This window comes from Natator depressus, chromosome 5 (genome assembly GCF_965152275.1).
Source record: "Natator depressus isolate rNatDep1 chromosome 5, rNatDep2.hap1, whole genome shotgun sequence".
Lineage (NCBI taxonomy): Eukaryota > Metazoa > Chordata > Testudines > Cheloniidae > Natator > Natator depressus.
This window is the reverse complement of record NC_134238.1, coordinates 100,814,735-100,840,437: the sequence shown is the minus strand read 5'-3', so window position 1 is coordinate 100,840,437 and position 25,703 is coordinate 100,814,735.

Genomic DNA, 25,703 nt, shown 5'->3' with positions numbered 1-25,703 from the left:
GCAAACAAAATAGCTGATGCTTCTGTGCACTGACAAGTCTTCTGATTTTTAAAATAAATTTTGGCTTGTGGGAGGGCTGTGTTGTAGGTGGATGTGCCCAGCAGGAGATGCCTCTGGAACCTGCTCCTCTTCCAGTTCCTGGTCTGAACTTTACAGTTTGCTTTCTACCGAAACACTTCCACCTATAGTACATTATCATCAGGCCTGTAAACAATGCAACAATTTACCTTCCCTGTATTTACATCATCTTGAGTTTCTATTTCCAGGACCTCCCTTCCTCTGAACCTTTATTGTTTAACAATGTTTCCTCATTACTTCTCCTGTCACTAGCATGTGTGTCGCTGGTCACAGTCCTTTCTTGGCAACTCCTTTACCCAACTCTTCTTTATTTTCTCCCTGGTAATTTCAAACCAAGATCTTCTTGCTGAGCTCTGGGGAAACAAGGGTGCTCAGCACTTGCAGAAGAAGCTCAGCAAGTTGAGGATTTGAGCCCTTGCGTTCTTAGTAGTGAAAAGAGCTGGTCAGAATTTTCCAGCAGAATATTTTTTGCCTTTGGGGAAAAAACCCATTTTGTTGAAATCTAAACTTTCTCCAGAAATGTGATTTTTTTAATGAAATTTCATTTAAAAATAATTAGAAGCAAAAATGTTGAATGTATGGAACACTTTGTTTTTGAGAAATATGGAACACTTTTTGTTTTTGTTTGTTTATAAATGTGTTTGGTTTTTATTTTTATTAAATTTGCTTTTACATTAACAATTATTAAGCCCTAATTTTAAAATGTAAAATTAAACAAAATATTTAAAAAATCATCACTGAAACAAAACATTTCAATTTTAGTCAAACAATGTTTTGATTGAGCCAAAATTATTTTTTTACCAAATTCATTTTGCAGGACATTTCAGAATTTGAACTCTTCTTTTGAATTTGGAGCCATTTCTTTTTGTGTGTCAGAATTTCCAGCAGAATGGAAATTCTGAGTTTTTGACCAGCTCTGGTCCTGAGCTCTGAGTATGATACACTGTAAATCCCAATAGAGGCAACCATACCACTTCTTTTGAGTGTATGCACAACTGCTTAGAACAGTGGCATTGGGAATGACCACAAAATGACAGCAAAATATTTCTAACAGATAGTGAAAGTGTGATATCTTCTGAGACTTCACAAAACCTTCGGGGTTTTTTTTGTTTGTTTTTGTTTGTTTTTTTCTTTTTTTAAAGCCATGTCTTCTACTCAGTCTTCTTATAACCATTTAATACAGTAAGACTGTGGTGGGTTTTTTTGTCTTGTTTTTTTGCTGTTGCTACCACTGGTTCAGCTTCATCAGTGATTGCAGTCATAGAAGTGCGAATGGAGACATGGTTCTGGTGGTTGCTGGCATATTGTGCACTGTCTTATACAGCATAGGGAGGAATATTCAGAAGGGCTCAGCAATGATTAACTCTGCTCCCATTGAAGTCCATACAAATTCTACTGCTGACTTGAGTGGGAGAATAGTTTTAAATTGACACTGAACATCTTGGAAAAAACAACCCATAGTTAGGCTTTGAAGGATTAGGTTTTTATTAGATCTGTTAGTTAATCGCAGTTAATGCATGTGATTAACACAACAAATTAACTAGGTTTTTTTAAAGAAGACATGATTAATAGCCATTTAATCACACTGTCAAACCATAATAGAATACCTATTAAAATTTATTAAAAATATTTTAGATGTTTTTCTACATTTTCAAATATATTGATTTCAATTACAATACAGAATACAAAGTGTACAGTGCTCACTTCATATTTTTATTACAAATATTTGCACTAAAAAAAGCAAAAAATACTATTTTTCAGTTCATCTCATTTCTTTTTTTTACAAATATTTGCACTGTAAAAAAGATAATCTAATAATAGGTGAGCACTGTAGAATTTGTATTCTGTGTAACTGAAATCCATATATTTGAAAATGTAAAAAATATTTATAATTTTTAGTAGGTATTCTATTGCTTTACAGTGCAATTTTTAAAAAAAAAGTTGCAATTCATCACAGTTTTAATCTCCTGATTAACTGTGATTATTTTTTAATCATTTGACAGCCCTAATTTTTATCAGTAAATTTTGGTAAACATCAATTTCACTGTACATGCACAAAATGACAGTGTTTCCAATGATCGAAATTAACAGGCAAAGCAAGGAAAAATGCTTCTTGAACTTTAGAATTTGACTTAAGACTATTTATTTTGTATGTTTTGACCTGCAATGTTGACAATTTGTGTCTGCCCTGTATTTCCCACAATTGTGAACATTTAAATGGATTTTAAAAAAATCAAGAATATATAGTTACAAAACACTGATTTCTGCCAAGGCTATCCCACATGTTTAAAATGCCAGTCGACACCTGAAGCTCTGTCTAGACTAGAGCGCTCTCTGCTGCTGCCACTGGTAGCAACAGTGGGAAATGCTAGCAAAGAACTCCAAGGGACAAATCCTCCGCTATAGCCATTTGCAACAGCTGCGGATTTGCCCTTGAGTATTGGTAAAGCCTTTGTCATTCTGGTTGCTTGTAAATTGTTAACTATTTCAGTTTCTAGGAAAATGTACTTGTGTCCACTGTGTTTCATGCTAATATTTTCCCAGTCTTGTTGTTGCTTTGTTTGTTCCGCTATGTGCCAAAAGAAATTTCACTCTCTCGCCCGAGAAAGAAAAAAGCAGTTGCTATTACGAGTAGCCTGTGTCAGAAAATTCATAACTCACAGCTTGAGGAAACAAACACTCCTAACTGAAGAGATCTGGCTAAATGAAACTTCAGGATGGAAGAAAAAAATATGTAAGAATCAGAATTAGGGGATCATAAATGTTAGGGAGCTAGCCTTGCTGTCCCATGCATGATATAGATACAGTGAGATGCTGCCAATATTTTGACCCACCAGTATTCCCTGTGACCTGTATTTCAACCTCATGCACCAGGGTGCGTGCACAACAAAGTAAATGGCTGAGAGGCTGGGGAAATGTATTCTATTTCTATATTTAAACAAAACTGTTTGCTTCCCTCCTTGGTCTTGAATAGCAGAAACACCATAGGAAACCAGCAGAGTAAGCCAGATCCATCAGTCTATGGAGCGTATACCTGCACAGCAGCTGGGAGCATGCCAAACTGCTATTTTTAGCACACTAGTTGAGTGGAGGAGTAGGAGTGTATGGTCGGAGCTCCAAAGCCAGTACCTCTGCACAGTAGACAGCTGCATGCACACATGATGGTTCTCTTGCAGTTGGTCCAGGCAACTCGCTCTCAGAAGAGGCTCCAAACAGCACAACAGTGCCACACACTGCCGTGACTTTGCTTCATCTGGCATGCTAAACCTAGTGAGGGTAGCTAGTGGCAAAACTGCTAGGGAAAGGGCACATCTGCCTCTCCAAGTGCATAAAGTATCCTATGGCAAAGCTCGCACTTCTACCAATATAGCTTGTTTCACTCAGGGATGCTGGAATACGCTATGCCAGTAGGAGCCACATCCATACTTGTAGCATTTTACCAGTATAGCTACACCAGCTCTGCAATCCTAACCTAGATTTCGCCTAAGCAAAGAAATAAATCCCAAATCTGAGCCAGGAGAAAGAGAGGAGGTTCCAACTTCGCAGACATGCCCCAGGCTACAATTGCAAAACAATTCATGTTTTTTACACTGCACTCATCACCTTGGTTTCTGAGCACCTTTCAGTGAGAAATAAACAAAGCATTAACGTGTGAATCCCTCTCCATTGCTTTATTATTACTAATATAACATCAGCAGTAGTGCCATGACAGTTCTCATATGCATTGATTTTTGTTTTTTAAATCAAAATGTCTTTAGCCTTTCAGATCTCTGAGTTCTCTGAATGCAGTAGCAGCTAGTTAGTTCATTTTACATCATCTTCACCGTTCCCATTCTTCAGTACTAATCCTCCAAGGTGCACAAATATTTCCTCTCGTTCTAGTTCTTTGTCTCTCCAGTTTGATCTTTATCTCTTTCTTTTGTCTTCCAATTGCCATAATTTGTCTTCTCTGTGCTGATCTTCAAATCAGAGTCTTCTGCTTTTCCAGACTACCTTGTGAGTCACTCTCTGTAAATCCTCCTTGGTCAATATTGTCTGTGAATCTAAGGTTGTGCACTGTCCTGCCACATAACATGACTCCATCCATTTTATCTCTCCATTCTACAGCCAAGCTGAACGAATCTGGCAATAGTGTGCATCCTTGTTTCATTCCTATGGTTGTCCTGCACAATTCCATCAGCTTCTTGTCTACCCTGACCAATTTGCTATAGATGTTTTCTAGCAGCTTGATCAATTTTTCAGGGATGCCATCCATACCTTCTCAAAACTTGCCATAAGCCTTTCTGCCAAATGCTATTAAAGCCTCTAAAGTCTGTAGAGTTGTTGTAATAGGTTTGGTTGTGTTCTGTATACTTCTCTATTTGTCTTATCACAAATAATAGATCTATTGTACTTTGTCCTGGTCTAAACACCTGTTTCTTTGCAAGCTGTACTTCCATGTATGTCATCTTTCTCTCTCCTGTGGATCATTCTAAAAATTCAGCAATTTCTTCCTTGGGTGCTGCTGAGGTCAGCACATACAATAATACAACTGTAACAGCACAGGATTTGATTCTGAATCTCCTCTTCAGCATACAAAAGAGATATCGGGTTAAATGCCTTGAGAGTCAGGCTTGCCTTTAGCTTCAGCACCAATGCAACTCCACCCTGATATCCACCATCTTCTCTAATTTCCACCCCACCATCAACCTCAGCCTGAACCAGTCCACACAAGAGGTCCATTTCCTGGACACTACAGTGCTAGTAAGCGATGGTCACATAAACACCACCCTATACCGGAAACCTACTGACTGCTATACTTACCTACATGCCTCCAGCTTTCATCCAGGCCACACCACACGATCCATTGTCTACAGCCAAGCTCTAAGATACAACCGCATTTGCTCCGATCCCTCAGACAGAGACAAATACCTACAGGAGCTCTATCAAGTGTTCTTAAAACTACAATACCCACCTGGTGAAGCAAAGAAACAGATTGACAGAGCCAGAAGGGTACCCAGAAGTCACCTACTACAAGACAGGCCCAACAAAGAAAGTAACAGAACACCAGTAGCTGTCACTAACAGCCCCCAACTAAAACCTCTCCAATGCATCATCAAGGATCTACAACCTATCCTGAAGGACAATCCCTCACTCTCACAGACCTTGGGAGACAGGCCAGTCCTCACTTACAGACAGCCCCCCAACCTGAAGCAAATACTCACCAGCAACCAAACACCACACAACAAAAACACCAACCCAGGAACCAAATCCTGCAACAAACCACGGTGCCAACTCTGTCCGTATATCTATTCAAGGGACACCATCATAGGACTTAACCACATCAGCCAGACCATCAGGGGCTCATTCACCCACACATCTACCAATGTGATATGTGCCAGCAATGCCCCTCTGCCATGTACATTGGCCAAACCAGACAGTCTCTATGCAAAAGAATAAATGGACACAAATCTGACATCAGGAATTAGAACATTCAAAAACCAATAGGAGAACACTTCAATCTCCCTGGTCACTCAATAACAGACCTAAAAGTGGCAATTCTTCAACAAAAAAACTTCAAAAACAGATTCCAATGTGAAACTGCAGAACTGGAATTAATTTGCAAACTGGACACCATCAGATTAGGCCTGAATAAAGACTGGGAGTGGTTGAGTCATTGAATTGTCTCGTTAGACTGACCTCACACTTGGTAAGGCAACTCACATCCTTTTATGCATTTATACCTGCTCCTGTATTTTCCACTCCATGCGTCTGATGAAGTGGGTTCTAGCCCACAAAAGCTTATGCCCAAATAAATTTGTTAGTCTCTAAGTTGCCACAAGGACTGCTTGTTTTTTCAATATCCTGTGTTCATCATGATAGAATTCTCCATTGCCTTCCCATATCATTTTGCATAGACGATTTCACACTCATATCTTTTCACTTGCATCATTACTGCAAGTGCTCTAGCCTAGGATAATGTTATGTTCTATGTTCAGGAATAATTTCTTATCTTTCAAGTACATCATGTAATTCCCTGTTCTGCATGTTGTTTTTATTTGTTCAGATCACATACTTTTCACTCCTGCCTTGGTTTCTGAGCAGCAACCATGGCCCTTGTTTAACCGGGTGATGACTCAGCCATTGTACTTTTTTCCTTTTTTTCCATTCTTCATTTGGTTCTATGGTCCAATAATCAAGAGTTTGTCCATGACTCCTCAGCTTTGTGGTTCAGTGTATTGTAATCTGTCTGCAACATTGTTCTAAGCTATCAACTAGCTTGTTCCAGCATCATTTCCGCCAGTGATACTTTGGAAGTTTGTTTGGTGACTGACTATAACTGCATCTACACTAAAGGCTCTTCCCGGCACAGTTATGTTGGTCACAAATCAGCCCTGGCCAGCAATTCTGGCAAAAATTTGTAGTATAGACCTGGCCTTGATCCCTTGTTAGTAGCATCCATTTAGAGGGTCTTGCCAGAGGCTGCTCTGGCTCATAAGTAGGCAAGGAGGCTTCATGCAGTTCATCTGATAGTTTGTGGCAAACTGGATTGGCCAGAAGTGTGTTGTGAGCTAGTGGAGATGGGAGGCCTATTTAGCAGTGTGGAAAAGAGCAAAATGTGGTCCTGCCCATTTAAGGCCTTGTCTACATGGTTACACTGGTAACTCCCCATGTGGATACTCTGTTCTGATATAAATGACTTTTTATTAGTTTAAACCCTTTCCCAAGTGATACATGCTAAACCAAAAAGGCATGTATGTCAAAATGAGTGTCTGTGCTAGAGATTATAATGGCATAACTAGAATATTTTAAATTCACACCTTAGCCTATATCAGCATAACCGTCTCTCCCTTACATTCATTAGTGCCCTGCAAAATCAAGTTCTCAGCTAGTATGGTGATCAGCATGATATGAATACTTAGTCAGATACCCCAACCACAGTGCTGTTTAACACCATGCTGGCGCACTGATTAAATACTGATTCAGAGGAGAAGAGTGTCATCTGCTGGATCCACCAGCACACTTCCTGTAGTATTTTGGGTGTATCTAATCTTGTCCCGTTGAAAGGCTGCCCATTTCCAGATCCAGCCCTGCTTAGCTTGTGAGATCTGGTAAGGTCACAGCACCAAATGCTATAGCTGTAGTGATAAATGGCTCTTCATTCCTCTGAATAAATTCCACAGAAGGGAAATGCTCTGAGGTCTCTATTATACAAAGGTCTCTTGCCTTGCCTAGACTTTCTCAACTCACATATAGGTACCAAGTTTTCCACATGGGACGATATAACTGATTCCTTGTTAATTTGTATGGAAATTAAAACAATTAGAACAAAAAAAGTCATTCTTACTCTTTTACTGAGACATCACTATCTGACTGGCATTTGGATGTGTCCTTATTCTCCCTTCATTCGCTGTTTAGGCTGAATGGGTAAAAATCTTTCCTCTTTCCCATTTTTTTTTTTAATGCTTCATTTATTTTAAGGTTTTGTTTTTTTTTTACAGTTGAAGGCAAGATATTTTCTACAAATTAAGTTTAGAATTAACGTTGCTTAAAACATGCTGATGCTATGGTGAGTGTGACACTAGAACTACAGATACAGCTGGATATTCTCCTGTTGTCCTTTCTTCGTATCCTCTACTTTTGAAAGGATAGGCCCAACTACCTGAAGTGTCTTTTCCTTCTATACGTCTTCAAGATCCTCTCAGTGCAGGGTGACTCTCTGCTATTGTGAAGCAGCACCCAGACACTCCACTCTGAAGGTTGCAGCTGAGTTTCTGGTGAAGGTGAATTTTCCATCACCTCTAAACTCTACAGGTGGAGACAGATCAGCCTGAAACTTGATAGGCTAGAGTAGAGTGCATGCAATATGAAGTCATTTGAATAAGGGTTGAAGCACCCTGAAATTGAAGGTACTGTCAAAGCTGCAAAAGTCTAACTTTTTTGTCCAGAGTTAGGGGGAAAAGAATGGTAGATAGGACAGAGCCATATGAAGCTTATCCCCACCCTGGGCTCCTCTAGGTCAGATCTAATGCATGAATGTCCATGACTTTAAATATGGAGAGGTATCAGAGCTTGGGAGGGATTCAGCCCTCTCTCTCCACTCAGCCTGCAAGGAGCCATGGGAGATTTTCCCAGGCACAAACACTGTTTTAGGTTGGCCCTATGCTACCCCTGGTATAAGTTTAGGTGCTGGATGTGGGTTGCTGGTGGATCTATAGCGTATGATGGGGATTGTGGGCTGCATCAGGCTGTGAAACAGACCTCTGCAGGCTGCTGTAAATTAGAGCAGCCCGGAATCCTGAGCGTGCTTTTCCTCTCCCTGGGCTGTTCCTCCTGGAAGCATGGTACACAGAGTGGAAAGATGATATGCTGGCAATTCACTAATGGGTCTCTGGTGCAGTGTGCAGACTTCCTAGCATAGCTGTTAGCTGCACTCCTGCCAGGGCTTCAGTATAAACTCCCTCTCTCCAAATCTGATCGAGCTTTTCAAGGAACATAGGTCTTCTTTAGACTAACAAAAAGGTGTTGTTCTAATGTGAGATAAGAAGATTTATACATTTTACAGAACAAATCCTAGCCCCGTTGAAGTCAGTGACAAAACTCCTATTGACTTCAGTGGGTCCAGGATTTTCAGTTTAGCACCTAGCGTAGTCAGGGTTTAACACCTTTGAAAAATGTTAGGACTTGACTTTGTGAGGAAGCCATTGCAAAATCAGCTAGGGTGTAAATTTAAAGCACAATAGCCATTCCATGCTTAGCATGGATCAGAAGTGCCCACCTGGGGAGCTTACAGTGCCTTTGTACCATTTTTACTTAATCCACTTTCAAATAGCAATTCTGGGTTATACCCTCCCCCCCCCCTCCCCAAGCCTTTAGCTGCTTCATTTGCCACCAGTTCTATTGCTCAAGGACAAAGGCCATGTAGTTACATGGTCTTTGCAGTCTTCAACTTCCTTACTGCAAGCTTCCTTGCTGCTGCCCAGAGATCAGAATCTGATCTCTGTTACACCAGTGTACATCCACTGACTTCAGTAGAGTTATTCTGGGCTTCCAGTACTGTAAGGGCTTATCTACACAAGGGAACTGGCTGGTAGTACTATAGCTATGCCACACTATACCAGCATAAGGTCACTCTTTTATTCGGGAGTAATTACTCTGTTTACTCCTTTGGAAGTACAATAATTACACCAGAATAAAGTCACTTTTTTGTTCTGGAATAGAGTGTCCACATGTGAAGCTATGCTGCCATAACTATATACTGCTACAGTTCTACCAGTAAACGTTCCTGGGAAGAATAGCCCACAGGCTCTCTGGTGTCCTGATACCAGTAGAATCCATTTACACTAGCTCCTCCAACCAGGTTTTTTTTTTTCTATCCAGGGTACTCTTAAAATACTCATATTTTCTCATTCACAGGATAAATGAGGGAAAGTGGGTTACAAATTCAGGCCCAGCAATGGCAGGATCATACAGCACAAAGAATACATTGTAGTGTATGTTGCATTGTTAACTAGCTTTGTGTTATACATGTTATGAGCTTCATGCTAACACTCTTAAAAGGTAGCATTCAAAAAATAATGGATACCCAAAAGAACAATTGTGTTCATTTGTTGTAGAAGGCTGATACAAATTGGACTAGCACAAGATAAATAATGTATCTCGTGTTAGAGATTGTTAGGCATTTCAAACATTTGCTAGCTCCTAGGACTGTCGACTAAAAGGTCATATAACCAATCCAGAGTTTTCTGGAGTGAGTTTAATAAGTGACAGCAGCAGCACCTTCAGCAGGATTGCAGCATGAAAACTGCAATATTACAGTAAAGTTTTTCTGACTCCCTATTGCCAGAGGTCAGTAACTCAAGTCCAGAGCATCAACTGGCTTCTGCTATCAAAACTTCCCCGCCTAAATTGTTTTGTCCCTGTAGAGAGTCTGATTGAAGGTGGGGCATTGTAACTTGTCTGAGCTCTACAGAGGCTCCTTAATTAAGTACACTTTTTTGAAAATGCCTTTCCATGCTATTTTGTGGCTGACAAGCTATTCATTGATATCCTGCAGCTGTACTGGAGCCTCTTTACCAAAATGCATGCTATACACTGTAGATACTAGAACAAGTGTGCCACAAGGATCCTTATCAGCATTAATTGCTGTCAAGGCCGGGCCTAGACCAAATGGCACTCTGAGGAGTGTCTTTGGAAGCCCCCCCCCACACACACACATTTGTTTAAATTTTTGAATATTGTATTTTTGATTGCATTCGTAGCCCATTTCACAACTTTGCATAATTTGCATGCGTGATTTATCCCTGTCATGAAAGATAAATTTGCATGCTAGGATCTGTAAATCTGTATTTAATCATGCCATGTATAAGCAAATAAAAATTAGTTTCCTCTAAGCTTATAGACTTTTTAATTTTAAGAATAACTGAAATGTATTAACATCAAGAAATTGAATTGTGCACCAACATTGCGTGGACCACTATTAAATAGTGTTACAGTTGGTGACAGTCTTACAATGTTAACCCTTATCCTTTAGTTCAAAAGGTCGCTTTTCTCCCCTTTGCTCTTGCGAACTGAAGCACGTCTCATTAAATATGTCCTTTATTAGTCATTACTTAAACTCGTCAAGTCTTAAAACACAAGTACACTTTCACAATTACACAGTATAATGTATCCGATGAAGTGAGCTGTAGCTCACGAAAGCTTATGCTCAAATAAATTTTAGTTTCTAAGGTGCCACAAGTCCTCCTTTTCTTTTTGCAGATACAGACTAACACGGCTGCTACTCTGAAACAATATAACAAGGTTCACAATATCGCAGCTGGGCTCTCACTTCACTTTGTTCCTAATCTCCCTGATTGACTTGCAGTGCCCTGTCACTTATATACCTACAAGGGCATGGCTGACAGCATTCTAGGAGGTTCAAGGAAAATGTAGTTCTCAGAAAGTCTGGAAGGTTCCTTGAGATTCTACAAAACTCCAGAACATTCTAGAAGGTTAGTGGAAAAACAAATCCACATGTGGAATACCTGAAACACTTTACTTCAAACATTCTATTTTCCCTTTTGTCGCTAACAACAAAACCAGCACACCAAGCGGTCGCCTGGGTGACCTGCCTCTAAATCTGGCCCGGGTTGCTGTGCTTATAGAATTAAGGTGAAGTAAATTTATTTTACTCTGAGGTTGACCTAGGGTGACCAGATGCCCTGATTTTTATAGGGACGGTACCAATTTTTGGGTCTCTTTTTATATATATATATGGTCCTATTACCACCCCCACCCCACACCCCCCCGTCCCGATTTTTCACATTTGCTGTCTGGTCACCCTAGGTTGACCTGACACACACTAATTTTAAAAATCATTATATGCTACCGTGCTCATCACCAGTTAATGCCCTTGGCAACATCATTAAAGTAGCCAGTGGGAAAAAATGGACAATGAAAGTGAACATCTCTTTCACTCTTAGAAGTGACCTCTCCTGGGTGGGGATGAGGCACATGAGTGAAGCAGTGTGGGGGAAATTGTACAGCTTCGGCAGCAACAGCATATCTGTTCTGAGTTCAGTCTGTTTAGGCAAAGCTTGTGGTGGCTTTTCTGACTTACACAGACTTCAGTGGGTGCTCTGCCTGAAGAAGGCATGCACAAGTAGGCTCTGTATGGATGATAATGGCAGGACCTCAGTATCCTGGGTCATCAGTCTAGCACCTTTCATCAGCTGTCATTTAAAAAATGTTTCTTCATTTATCTGAGCGGGGCTGTGCCTCCGGTGTACCCTAATTGTTAAGCCCTGCTGTGAGGTGTCAGTCGCTCTAAGCATTAAAGTCTAACTGAAGGAGACAGTGCCTCAAAATCAGGCTATAAAGCCACACAGCTGAGCCATTATCCCCACATATTAACTGTGAATAAGGCATTTCCCAGTGCATTCTAATGGAGGACATGAATCACTGTTCCCATCGAACTCCTCGTCAGTACTTGGCCCAAGCTGGAGAAGCTAATGATCCAACCAGCAGACCAAATTCGGTGAGGAATTCTGGTCATGTGCCGAATGAGGCACATGGCGCATATGCTATGAAGAATGCTTTCTAATAGAAGTGAACTCAGAACCTGATTGTAAAGAACTCTTACTTGCAGGGCATTCGAAGGGGAAGTGGGGGGAAAAAAACTAGTAGCTTTCGTTCCCTTTTGTCCTAATTCAGTCACAATAAGATGATGCACAGGTACCACTGCACTGGTACCACTGCTCGATCAAGCACAGAACTAGCAGCCTGAAGTTCAGGATTTTAGTCCAGACTTGCAGTGCAATCTTATATTGGTAAAATGCAAGGATTTTTGTAAATATAGCCCTTTGAAATCAATGACTTTTAAAAAAATCAATAGGATTTCTGTATGCAGATAAACTAAAGGAATAAGTATAGAAGAGAATGAACTATAGTTTTGTGTGCTCTGGTGCTAATCTCCTCTTAGTCCTTAGACAAGTAACTAACCAGTGCTTAATTAGTAATGAAAGAGGTGCTGGGGCTCAAGCAATTTTTTTACTTTCATAACTGAAGTGGCAAGCCCAGAGGTGCCAGCGCTCAGCCCTGGCAAGCCCTGACACAAATTAAGCACTGTAACTAACTGTTCTGTTCTGAGATCTATAAATTGCCCCATCACTATTATTACTATCTAACATCAGTGTTTAATTTGTAATGACAGAGGTGCCAGGAGTCAAGCAATTAGGTGCTGGGGCTCAAGCAATTTTTTTTACATTCATAACTGATGCAGCAAGCCCAGAGGTGCTGGGGCTATGAACTGTCAAGCCTAGAGGTGCCAGGGCTCAGCCCTGGCACAAATTAAGCACTGCCTAACATTCTAGTGAACTGAACATGAAAAGTACTGAAGTACATATTAATGCTTGTTTTTCTTCAACACTGAGACTATCTTTCAAGGTAAATACTAACCATCAGATTCAAGATCAATATGCACTTCTCAGTTCAATATACAGTAAAGTCTGAAAAGCTACCACAAGCTTTGCCTGAACAGACTGAGCTCAGAACAGATATGCTGTTGTTCTCCAGCATGTTGGGGGAGTGCCGATAAGTCAAAAATTCTGGTTAACTAAGAGGGAGGGAGTTTGGGTGTGGGAGGGGGCTCAGGGCTAGGGGTTGGGGCACGGGATGGGGTGTGGGGTGCCAGATTTGGGTGGTGCTCATCTCAGGTGGCTCCCTGCAAGCAGTGACGTGTCCCTGCTGCTCCTAGGCGGAGGTGCAGCTAGGCAGCTCTACGCACTGCCTCCACCCACAGGCACTGCCCCCACAGCTCCCATTAGCCATAGTTCCCAGCCAATGGGAGCTGCAGAGCCAGCTCTCGGGACGGGGGCAGCGTGCAGAGCCACCTAGCTGCACCTCCACCTAGGAGCAGCAGGGACACATTGGCGCTTGCGGGGAGCCACGTGGAGCCAGGTAGGCAGCCAGCCGGCCCCATGCCAACTGGACTATAAACTAGACATTCAATGAAGATCAGAAATGCTGGTTTATAGTGCTTTCCAGTTGGTAAAGTGCCACATAACACAGCTTTTACTGTATCTTAGTGTTGTCTTCAACCAACTGCATATGTGGCTGCATATGAACGTATGACTGGGAGACATGCAGCTGTGTTGCTTTTTGATACTTTTGGTTTCAAAATTAATAGTGTCTAAAGTGTGGGCTTTTCACAATATAAAGTGCATATCCTCTGCCTATGAAGGATTTCTCCTCTAAGGATCTGGCCCTAATAATTAATGCATGGTTTATTTGTTCTAGACAGCAGCAAAAGCATGAGGTTCAGCTATGTGGTTTTTGGTGAAGTCTTTTGTAGGAACCATTCACCATTGTTTGTCTGGATTAGTGATGAGCACAAAGTTCAAAAGTGTCAGAAAGGCATCCCCAAGTATGAATGTGCATTTTCAGTTGACTTTATCTATCTGGTTTAGAAATGGAACTGGAAATCTATAGTGATTGGGGTCTGTGTTTATGTACCTTTGCTCCTCTCCATGATCTCTGATTTGAAGAACTACATTCTATTATTGCTCAGTCAAAACAGTCCAAGGAAATCAAATTAGCTCCTGTCTCTTGTCTCTACATGAAGAGTGCCTGCCACACAGTGGGATATCATTCAGTTCCACTGCTCTCCACCCAGAGTGTAAATTGAATCGAACATCCTGCAGAAGCTGGACTGTGGAAATTCCAGCCAAGTTCTGCCCCCCCTCCCCCGCATTATACCTGTGCTCAGCACCTCACAGGTGCTTACAGGATCAGGCCTTCTGCCCTGCACTTCTCAGTCTGGTCGTGGTGCTCCACTGAAACCTGTGCTCCACTTGACTTCTCCACCCGCTGCTGTCCCTGCAACCCATCCCAAAAAAGGGTTTCCCAGAGCAGAAGTTTTCTTTAGAAACTTTAATGCAGCCACAGGTATTACATCTCAGCAGGTTCCTTGTGACTGGGTGCATCTTGACACCAAGGTTGGTGATCCTCCTCCTTCTCCTCCTCCTCCTCCCACACAGAGATGGGAAGATCTGTGTGTGGAGGGTTTCCACTGTACGTGGACCTGTGGGGACACAAACTGGTTCAGCATGATTATTATTTCATGTATCCTAGCTTGGAACACAAGTGCATCTATTTTAGGTCTATCCTATAGAGGTCACTGCAAACTCACTTGTGAAGAAGAGGCAACATTGTGTTTCACAATAGAATCAATGTTAATACTAAATGTAGGCTGAAGATTCCTTATCTGTCTCTAAGCAATGTTTATGCCTCATGCATGTTTGTAGAGTGACAAATGACTTTTACTCCTCATAAATAAGTCCTACTGTACCAGAGAGGAGGGCATTAATAAAAGTTAAATTTTCAACTTGGTTTTTCCATGGAAGAAAACCTGATGCTAGTACCATGCATTTTATAGTTTAACCCTGATCTCTAAATGAGAATAAAATTCTCACATCTACCTTGCATTGTCCTCCATTTTAAGGTGGATCTGCAATTTCCATAGAAACAACATCATAGCTTTCTATGTATTGGCAAAGGTGGTTGGCAAATAATTTTCATTGTACTTAAATCATGTTCAAAAGTGTGCACATAATGGCTTTAAAAAAATTACAAAGCCAGCTTGGCTTCACTAGTAGTAGCTGAGTGCTCAGGTAGACCAAACGAGGTCGACCAAACAGCTCCACCTTAACAGGAATCTGTGATTACTTTTATTCATGGATTTATTTTCCAAATGTATTTAAAGGGCTTATCTGCTGTATTGGAGTACAAAGGGGGATAAGGGATGTAAGGAACCTCTTTCTTTTGAAACAAGTGGGACATGATCCTCCTCTAGTACTCGAGCACTAGAAGAGATGGTTAATGATCCTATCTGCACCCTACGTTATTTTAAAATTTGTATTATAGTAGCAACTTGAGGCCTCACTGTGTTAGACCCGAGACAAATCTATAGTAAAACACTGTCCTGGTCAATGGGATTTTGGCAACTAAGTGCCTAGATCCCTTTTGAAATGAGACTTAGTTCTCTTAAATCACTGAGGTGTTGCAATGGTGAGTGCAGCAATGCCTAAATACCTTTTAAAAATCTGGGCCTTGAAGTCTATATAGATAAGGTAGACAATGGAAATATTATTCCCATTTTACAGATGGGGAACTTACCAATTTAAATGACTTGCCCAGGACATATAAGAAGTCTGTAGCAGAGCTGGGAGTTGAATCCAGAGTTCCTGAGTTCCATGCCAGTGCCTTAAGTACCAGATCATCCTCCTTATAACACAGGTTTACATATAAGGGCCCTTTTCCAGCCTCCCAGATTATTAGCTGCTTGCATTTTGCATCTTCTCAGACAAACAGCAAAATGAGCTCTACAGTGCACTCCAGCCTGCCAAGAAGAGTTCTACCCATGCTAATAGCGAACACCTGAGAGTAGAATTGATCCAAGAGTGCTAGGATAATTTTGGAAGTCAGTGAAAGGCACCTTAAAAATAGCTCAGGTGAAGCCTGGATGTGGTAGTGCAAGTAGAGGGGTAGTGCAAGTCCGTCCAAAGCAGGAAGAAATATGTTGTATTTTCCCCCCTTGGGGTCCTCTATCTCCTTTCTAGACCCGTATCTCTGTATTACACTCTCCACTCTCAAGACCAAAGCCCACATCACTTTGGTGGAAGAGGATTAGGATGGATTCCCTTTGGAGCCTATCCACACATTTTCTTACAAGTCTAGAGGTGTTCGTGAACTACTACTTGTGACATGAACTATTTCCCACCTCAGAGCTTAAAGATGCTCTATCTACAGCACTCTAAGCATCTACCATTCTAGGAAGCCAAAAACTCATGTCAGGAATGAAATTCAGGTCTTCTCTGCCTTAATGCAGAGCTCTGCCACTGGGCTAGCAGGATCAGCTGGCTTCAAATGTTATTGTAGCACTATTTTTATTTGCACAACAGCGTATCATTATTGATTTGTTTGTGTTGTAGGAGTGCCCAGAAGTCTGAATCAGTTAAGACATCCAATGGACGTAACAAACATCATGGGAGGAATGGAGAAAGGAAGATGAGTAACAGCAATATGAACAGGTGGGTTACATAAACTGGCAATGTGTATACTTTGATGATTCCAAGACACTTACATTTTTATTATATAAATATGTCTCCGTATATGCATAACTATATGTAAAAAACTTCTGTAAGATATTTACATAGAGCCATTTTATAACAGCAAAAGGTCAATCCAGAGTGTATGTCATGCTTGACTATTAGGCAGAAAATTAATCCATTGATTTTTATGGCTGTTATTTGAGCTAATCAGTCTCTCTCATTACCCATGTATTGAAGGCAGTATATAGCATGAAGCAAACTAATCTCAAAATGGAGCTGATGTTACAATAGTTGCTCTGTCTTGAGCTGAATAATTAGAGGAACCTAAGAAATCATTTACTGATCTCAATATGACACGTAACACAAAAGCACTTAGGAATGATAACTGCGATGTAGTAACCCTAGGCGGAGGTGGCATTTTTTCCATGCCGTTTAAATTACTAGTTAGTAGTTTATGATTTTAAAAAACCCACAAAAACTGAAGAGCCAACTGACTTCGAAAATGATTAAGCGCATGCTTAGCTCTAAGTATTTGAGTATTTCATTGAAGTCAAACTACTTTGACTACTTATGCAGGCCTTATAAATGTTTCATTGTAAAAGCTATGTATTGAGCTGTAAAATGGCAGAGCTGGAAATAAAAAATCAACAGCAGTAACTGTACACACTAGCAGTTGCTACTTAACATACAACATTATGGCATTGGTTTGTGTTTTGTTTTCAAGGGTAAACATACCTTTTGTTTTATATAGTAATATAATTTTATATAGTAATGGTGATTCCATTCTTTCAGCAGCTAAATAAATAACCTTTTTTTAGCAAGTCCAAAAACTCCATGAAGCATAAAGGGTTTGTTTTTTAATCTTGCGTAGTTAGAATCCTGTACTGACAACATTTTGATTGTATAAGTTGGGTGGGTGGTAGATGGGGCTATTTTTGTGTGTGTACATGCATATTCCCTCTCTACAGGTTGAGACATATTGCTTCTCTTGAAAATACGTTAGTTTGTGTCAAGGCTCACAAAGTATTTGGGTGCTGATAAGTTAACAACATTTATTCCTTGCTAAGTAAATTACTTTAACAGAAGGAAACAATGCCATGTACCTATCAGTTATTCAGATTTTTCAATTTCCTATTCATAAACGATCTGAATCTCTGTGCTCTATTTTTCTCAAATAAATTGCATATCTCTGGATTATGCAACAATAAGCAATCAGATTTGGCACACAAAAGGGGTGCTCTAGCAAACACCCCTTTTGTATACAACCCCAGCAACAACAGAGTTTTTGTTTGGATACAGCTTCCCAAGAATCATCTATCACTGTAGGAGAGCATTTAAAAAGATTAGGATAGTCATTCCCCTCTATATTGGTGTACTTGGGGGCAAGGAGACCTCATGAAATCACTAGGGCAGGATCTCAACCTATTGCTCAAGAGCATTAGCAGGCTTTTTCTAAAGGTAACCTTTAAGGGGCTTGCTACTGTAGTGTTAATGTAATTGAACACTTTGAAGAGTGGTACTCATCCAAGCACATTCTCAGCTGAAACTCTGAACGCCAGTGGTTTTCGTGGAAATGCAAACTTCTCCAGCTATAGTGAATAGTGGATTAATTAAGAATTTCTTTTACAGCCAAACTATAGGCTTAGAAATTTTAAAAGAGGCTTTAACTGACTTTAATAGAGTGAATTAAATGGGGGAAAACTGCAGTGAGCAGGGACGAGAATACACTTCTAGCAATGGAGGGAGAACACCTAGACATGTATAGGGCCAAATTATCCCTTAAAATTTGTACTCCCACTCCCATTGAAGTCAATGAATTGCAAGTGCATATCAGAGGGCAGAATTTGGTGTAGCAAAAGGAAATGCATTGAGCCAAGTCAGTGAGGGAGCATTTGCAAGCTAAAATGACAAAGATGACTTAAAGAAATGTGTCATGCTCAATGAGCCAACTTTTAGTTCAGTGCCATTTTCTGGAAGTCCTAGAAAGTGTATTCCATCAGGGCCAATCAGAGTTGTATTTTCAACATGAACTCAGGAGTTTTAAATTCAGACAGGAGGATTTGATCTATAGCTATTGTAACAGAAATTGCCTGCAACATTGTGATGGAGTATTTCTTGAGGGAGCGGGGGGCAGCATGGAAACTTTCTAGATAAATCATTCACAAAATATCATTACAATAGTTTTTACAGTGTTTTTAAATATATTTAATTATGTCAGGAAGACACTTTTCACTGATGATAGACCTGTTACTGTTTTTACAGTATCTGAACTTTTGCATATCTGCAGTCCGGAGTACCATGGTGCTAAATTTAATAAAAGCACTGAACTTGCTAAAGTGGCATTATATGATTCATTACTTATTTAGCTGTATCCATGCATTCTTTAGTCATTCACAGTCCACATCATGTGCCTGATCAAGAGTTTATAACCTGAACTGTTTCTACTGTTCCTCTACTTAGAGCCCTATTTTAAGAGGAATAAAGATACTAATGTAAAGAATTATTGATAGGTAGCATATCATATTGTTAATGTATTTTACAATTATTCTAATGTTTATATATAGAGCTTGGGGCACTTTTTATATAAATGTGAATGGGTTAAGCTTCACAACCCTTCACTGAAGTAGCTATTATTATGCCCATTCTACAGATGAGTAAACTGAAGCACAGAGATTTTTTTAATAGTGACTTGACAAAAGTCAGAGGGTAAAGTGCAAATGCAGGAACACAGACTTCCAAACCACTGCACCCACCATGAGATAAACTTCTTGTGGTTCAGAAATGTGCGCATGCTTGTATGTAGACCCAAAAGCAATGTCGGAAGAAAAATAACATTTTGATACCTGTTTATCATCTTTCTTTCTTCAGATATGTGCAAACATAGACTTAGCGTGTGAGCAGCTCCAACCTGGGACCTGAGCTTGTATTCAGTGAAATTAACAGGAGTTTTGTCACTAACTTCAAGAGGAGTGGGACCTTTCTAGGAAATAGACATAACTGTGTAGGAACAAAAGACATAAACCTCAAATTGAGCAAATAATCCTAGGAATAAACAAGACATTTAGTCTACTAGAAATAATTGCCTACAAAATCAAATAATGAAGAGATGCACAACATTATTTAGGATGCATGGCTTTTTTTAACTTGTAGATGCTGTCTAGATACCACAGTGATGGGCACATACTTGCAGAAGCTAGATAGAATCTTTTCTAAAGGAATGATAGAAGGAACAGTCAATGTGTGTGAGACTTCTATGATCTGATTCTAATATTGTTCGGACAAGTCTGAGTGATATTTAGTTAAAACAAGGTCAGTCCCCCCACCATAATTTACAGCTTTTAAAAGGATTTTAATTCTCGTGTAATGGCCCAGGCCATGAAGCTTTGGAAATTGTAGCTGGCTGCATAGTGTGTGCATCTTCCCTATGATTCCATGATAAGTTAATGCAAAATAATTTTCTGGACTATTAGATGTCATTATCTTCCAACCATTACACTAGACATTAGCTATTACACTGGAAATCAACCTATTGAAAGTGATGGGCCCATCTTGCTCTCCTTACTCTGGACCTGATTGTCCACAATGCTACCTTGCATTGAGCCAGACTGGGTACATCTGAAGTGGATGTGGAATATGAAAGGGAGGTACCAATTTTGCAGCATTATTCCCTGCTCTCTTTCCCACCCCCTCCCCTGCCAAAAAAAAAGTGGGAGCTCTAGGAATTGGGGTCTGGACGCTGGTGGTGGTAGTGCTGAGGAGCAGCCACCACCCATTGATCAACATGCTTCCTTCCAGAGGTGGCAGAGAGCCAACACAATATCTGTGCCTAAGCACCACATCTGCATGCCGTTCGGAGCTGAGGGTTTTGCACAAGGTGATTGGCCAGTGGGAATACAACTCCTGCAGGAGCAGTGTTCCATGCAAAGGTGATTGTCTGGGCAGAGGCACTGGCCTCTGCATGGGTGGTCCTGCCCTTTATGGGTGTACCAAGATCCACGCAGATCTCTGGACAACTGCGTGGTAGGGAGTTGAGTCCCCGGTCGCTCTAGGATTTTTTTTTTTTTTTTTTTTTTTTTGTCCTTTAACATGCATTTTCTGGACCTTAGCGCTTCCTCAGGCAAAACTTCCATTGATTTCCAGGAATGGGCTATGTATGTGTATATATCTATAATAGACTATGAAAAAGAATTTGAACTCCAGAAAGTATGGTTAAAGTCTGAAGGTATAGAAACAAGAGAAAACAGAAGACTAACCATGTGCGTGCCACAGAGGTGATTAGAAAAATGCTGGTGCTCGCAAACAAGAAAAGTGAGTTTCAGTATTGCTTTTATCAGACAAACAATCTCAGGTTGCTGTGCCTTACACAAGAAATAATTATTAATATCAGAGGATCTTAGTATAGGACAAACAAATGGTGGTTCCACTTTATCTCAGCATTTCCTTCTAATGTTTCTGTGTGGGCTGTGGGGAAATTACTTTCCTTGTTTCTTCTTAAAGTTGTAATCACTGTACTATATGTAGTGTCAAGACAGCATATACTAGGGGGTAGGATGAGTTCATGCCAGCTCCTGATACGGAAATCAGGACATACAAACCCTTTGGATGGTAATTAGGCATGTATGGCCAAGTATAAATTTTCCATAAGTTTTGCCAACTCAGATCAAAGCCTAAGGGCATGTCTACGCTATAAACTTTAGCCAACACAATTTATGTTGGCATAAATCTATTGCACTTGGTATATCACTTGTGCGTGTGCATGCTTGGCTCCTTGTGTCAGTTCTGCGTGTACTCACCAGGAATGCGTGCACAGTGTGGTGCCCCATAGGTTGGTATTCCAGTGTACAGCTCACCACCATCCAGTGCACTGTCTTTCAGGAAGTTTTGTCAATGCATGGGGAGGCAGAAACAGGGGTGACTGGGAGAAAGGTGCAAAGTTCCTGACATGCAACTTTCTCCATACTATAAAGTCAACCATATCCCATAACTTTTTTGTACCTTAAAAAAAAAAATCCCATGAACCTGCATGGCATCCTCTGTCTGCCATCTCTGACAGAAGGCTGGATGCTGCACAGCTCTGCACTATTGTCATGAGCATTTCAAGCACAGGCTGCATTATCTTCCAGCATTTGCAGTGCTGCAAGAAGAACTGCATCAGTGGGGAAGAGGACAGTTTCATGGAGGACAGATAGATGTGGGGTACAGCAAAAACCAATTTAAGGTTGATGGTGGAGTTCATGGAGAAGATGCAGATGGTGGAGCACTGCTTCTGGGCTCGAGAAACCACCACTGACTGGTAGGATCACATAATAATGCAGGTTTGGTAGGATGAGCAGTAGGTGCACAACTTTTGCATGAGAGAGACCACATTCATGGATCTGTGTGCCGAGCTCGCCCTAGCCCTTGTGCAGGGACACTAGAATGAGAGCAACACTGGCAGTGGTTAAATAAGTGGCATTCACACTGTGAAAACTTGCGATGCTGGATTGCTACCAGTACGTGGGAAATCATTCTGGAGTTGGAAAGTCCACTGTGGGGACTGTTGTCTTGTAAGCGTGCAGGGCCATTAATCGTCTCCTGCTACACAAGACTCTGACTCTCAGCAAAGTGCAGGACATAGCGGATGGATTTGCAGCAATTGGATTCCTGAACTGTGGTGGTGTGATGGATGGCATGCGTATCCTAGGCACCAGCCCACCTTGCCCCAGAGCATCTAACAGAAAAGGCTACTTTTCCATGGTTATGCAACTGCTGGAGGACCAACAGGGATGCTTTGCTGACATCAGTGTTGGCTGGTCAGGGAAGATGCATGACACGTGTGTCTCTAAGAATGCAGGAATGTTTAGAAAACTGCAAGCAGGGACTTTGCCTGTGGTAATCCGCCAATTAGGAAAGAATGTTGAAATGCCAATAGAGATCCTGGGGGACCTGCCTATTCCTTGCTCTCTTGGCTCATGAAACTGTGCACAGGCCACCTTGACAGCATCAAGGGAAGATTCAACTACAGGCTCAGCCAGTGCAGGATGACAGTTGACTGTCCTTTTGGTAGCTTGAAGGGACAATGACATTGTGTACTCATAAGATTAGATCTCTGGGATATTTTTCTCAAATGATTATAGCAGCCTGCTGTGTCCTGTGTAATATCTGTGAGGCAAAGGGGGAATGTTGCTGCTGGGGTGGAGGTGGGGCGATTGTCCTGCCAAGTTTGAACAGCCAGACACAAAGGCTGTTAGAAGAGCTCAGCACAGAGCTATATGGCTGAGGGAGGCTTTGAAAGAGTATGTTAACAGTGAGCCACAGTAATAGGTTGGGAACTGTGTGCTGTACCTGGCCTTGCAGTTTTGGGGCTTGTTAGGAATTATATGGCACTTGGTGTGCACCTCTGTCTATAACACTGTCAGCGCATCTATTCATTTTCTGGTCCTTGCTGTATGTTTATAACTATTACACTGTTTGTCACTAATCCTATGAGTTCTGTCACACAGCACAAAAACAAGTGAGTACTTTCAGCACTGCTAGGCATTCTGCAGCATACATTTTGTGATCTAATAAAGATGAATTAGTTCCAAAGAGTAGAATTTTATGGAGTAACAAAACCGGTGGAAAAAATCCATGGAATTTAACAACAAATGCATTCAAAACTTAAGTTCTGATCCAGTAGTAATTAACAAAGGGAAAGAAAATTCATATCCGTTTTGACTACACTTACAGCAACAGTGGCGCTCTCAGGTTAGTGTATGTGAATCTGTGGTTGTTCTTACTGTCTTCTGCTGTGGAGTGGTAGGGGTAAGGATGCAGCCTCTGGTGCCAGGAGGAATATAGGGGTAGGGGAGGGTTTGAAGGTGCTAAAGTGGAATGCAAATGAAGGTGCTAAAGCTCCATGGAATGCAAAGGGAGACAAGCCTATGATTTGTGGACCTATAGGTCCACAAAAATGTGCAGCATCTGTGTTTACTGCCAGAGAAGCCCCCTAGTGCATCTTCCTCTCCTTTTCCTGCTGGGACTCCTGGGCCTTTCTCCTGTCCCTTCTTTCCTTCTCCAAGCAGCTTGAAAGATTCACCCTCCAGGCCCTCTGCTTATGGTCTGATGCAGCACTGGCTTGCAGGCTCACGCTGAACATCTCATCCCAAGTTCTCCCCCTCTTTCTCCTCCTTATCTGGCTCAGGCATTCCATGGGTGAGGAGGGAGAACCCCTCAAGCCTGCAACTACAAATAAAACACAGAGGTACCATTGTCAGAACAGTCACAATGGAAAGCAAAAATTAAGGTTCTGAACTCCCTTCCCTTGCTCCCCAAAGTTTTAAACCAGACATGTTTAAGACACTTCTGCTTTGGAGTACTTGTGCACAGCACCAGCCATGGTGAGTATGGCCCATAGGGGTAAGGGAAATGAGGGAATTGCTCGGTTACATGAAACTGAATCTAGGGCAATGGCACTGAATACTGGCACCATTTTCCATAGCCAGGGATGATTTTACTGATATCTCACTTCTGAGGGTAACAAAGGCACAGAGCACAGCTAATGCTGGCATCCCAAAGTTGACCAGGCCTGTATTCCCCTAGCCTGTTCACAGCAATGGTGCCTGCCAAAGTCACCATGGAGTGGTGTGAGAAAGTGTTCTACTGCAGTGGAAGAAATAAGGCCACCATCCTTAGGATCCTTTGGGAGAGGACTGCAGAGTACCTCCATGAACATTTCATTAAGATCTCTCAAGGATTCAATGCGTACCATCTCTGTACATAAACTGCTCCCCATGCTCCCCTGCCTAACTCTGCAGGGGAATGAAAAGCAGATAACTGTACCTCTCTTTGTTGTACTTCTATCTCTTCTAGCTGTTTGCATCATTGTAAGGGGAAATACATTTACACACTTACCTGAGGTTCCTTCCCCTGAATCAGGCTTGCCTGTATTTAACTGCTAGGATTGCGATGGAGTCTAAAACAGGTCCTGGCTTATGGCATAGCTAGACCCCCCAAGCTCCACATCTCACATCCTCCTCCTCCTCCTCGCTATTCATGGCAGGGGCCTGTGACTCAGGCTCCTCAGAAATATCTAGGATGGTGTGTGGAGTGGTAGTGGGGTCCCTGCCAAGTATGGCATGCAGCTCTTTGTAAAAGTGGTGGGACTGTTGGCCTCCCTGGCCTTCTGGTAGCCTGCTGCAGTTCCTTTGCTTTCATGCAGCGCTGCTGCTGGTCCCTCTCATACCCCCTCTCCTGCTTCTCCCATGTAATCTGCTCATAGATGTCCATATTCCTATGGCTGATCCATAGCTGTTACTGCACAGCCTCTTCTCCCCACAGGCCCAGGAGATCCAATATCTACTGACTACACCAGCCCAGAGTGCATTTAGAGCATGTAGTTGGCATTGTTAGCTGGCCAGTTGCACACAGCAATGGAGAGCTGCTAATGTGCTCGCCAAGCTGGGCAATCAGGAAAAGCCATTTCAAAAATTCACAGGGTTTTAAAGGAGGGGGAAGATGGGCTTGTGGTCTCTGTGACCCCACGGAAGTGAAGTTCATGACTGTAAACAGAGGAGTCAGTGTCAGGCATTGTGGAACAGCTGCTGAAGGATGGTTAGGGTCGACATAGGTAATGCAGTGTCTAAACTTGGACTGCATTGACTTCAGTACATCAACCATAGCTCATTGCTGTTTGGGTAGGGGGTGTTACTGCGTCACCACAGTGAGGTTCTTACATTGGGGAGAGACAAATTTTAAGTATAGACACATGCATAATTAGGTCGACGCAAGGCGGCTTATGTCAACCAAACTTTCTAGTGTAGACTAGGCCCAACCCTACTTATGTTCAGACATACAGATTGAGAGTCTAGGCCAAATTTTGGTCCCCCTGTCTTCTTTCTCCTATTTGAAAATACACTTGATGCTCATACCTTGAGTTCTGAAAGCTTGTGTATTAAAAATTAACTTTTGGTCCCCCAAAGAGTATTGCATTGGCTATCCCGTCAACTGTATTTTGTTGTTCCTGTGTCTTTATATGAGATGTATAACTGAAATGATTGACACTCATGGTCATTAGAGATCTGATCAAACTTTTGT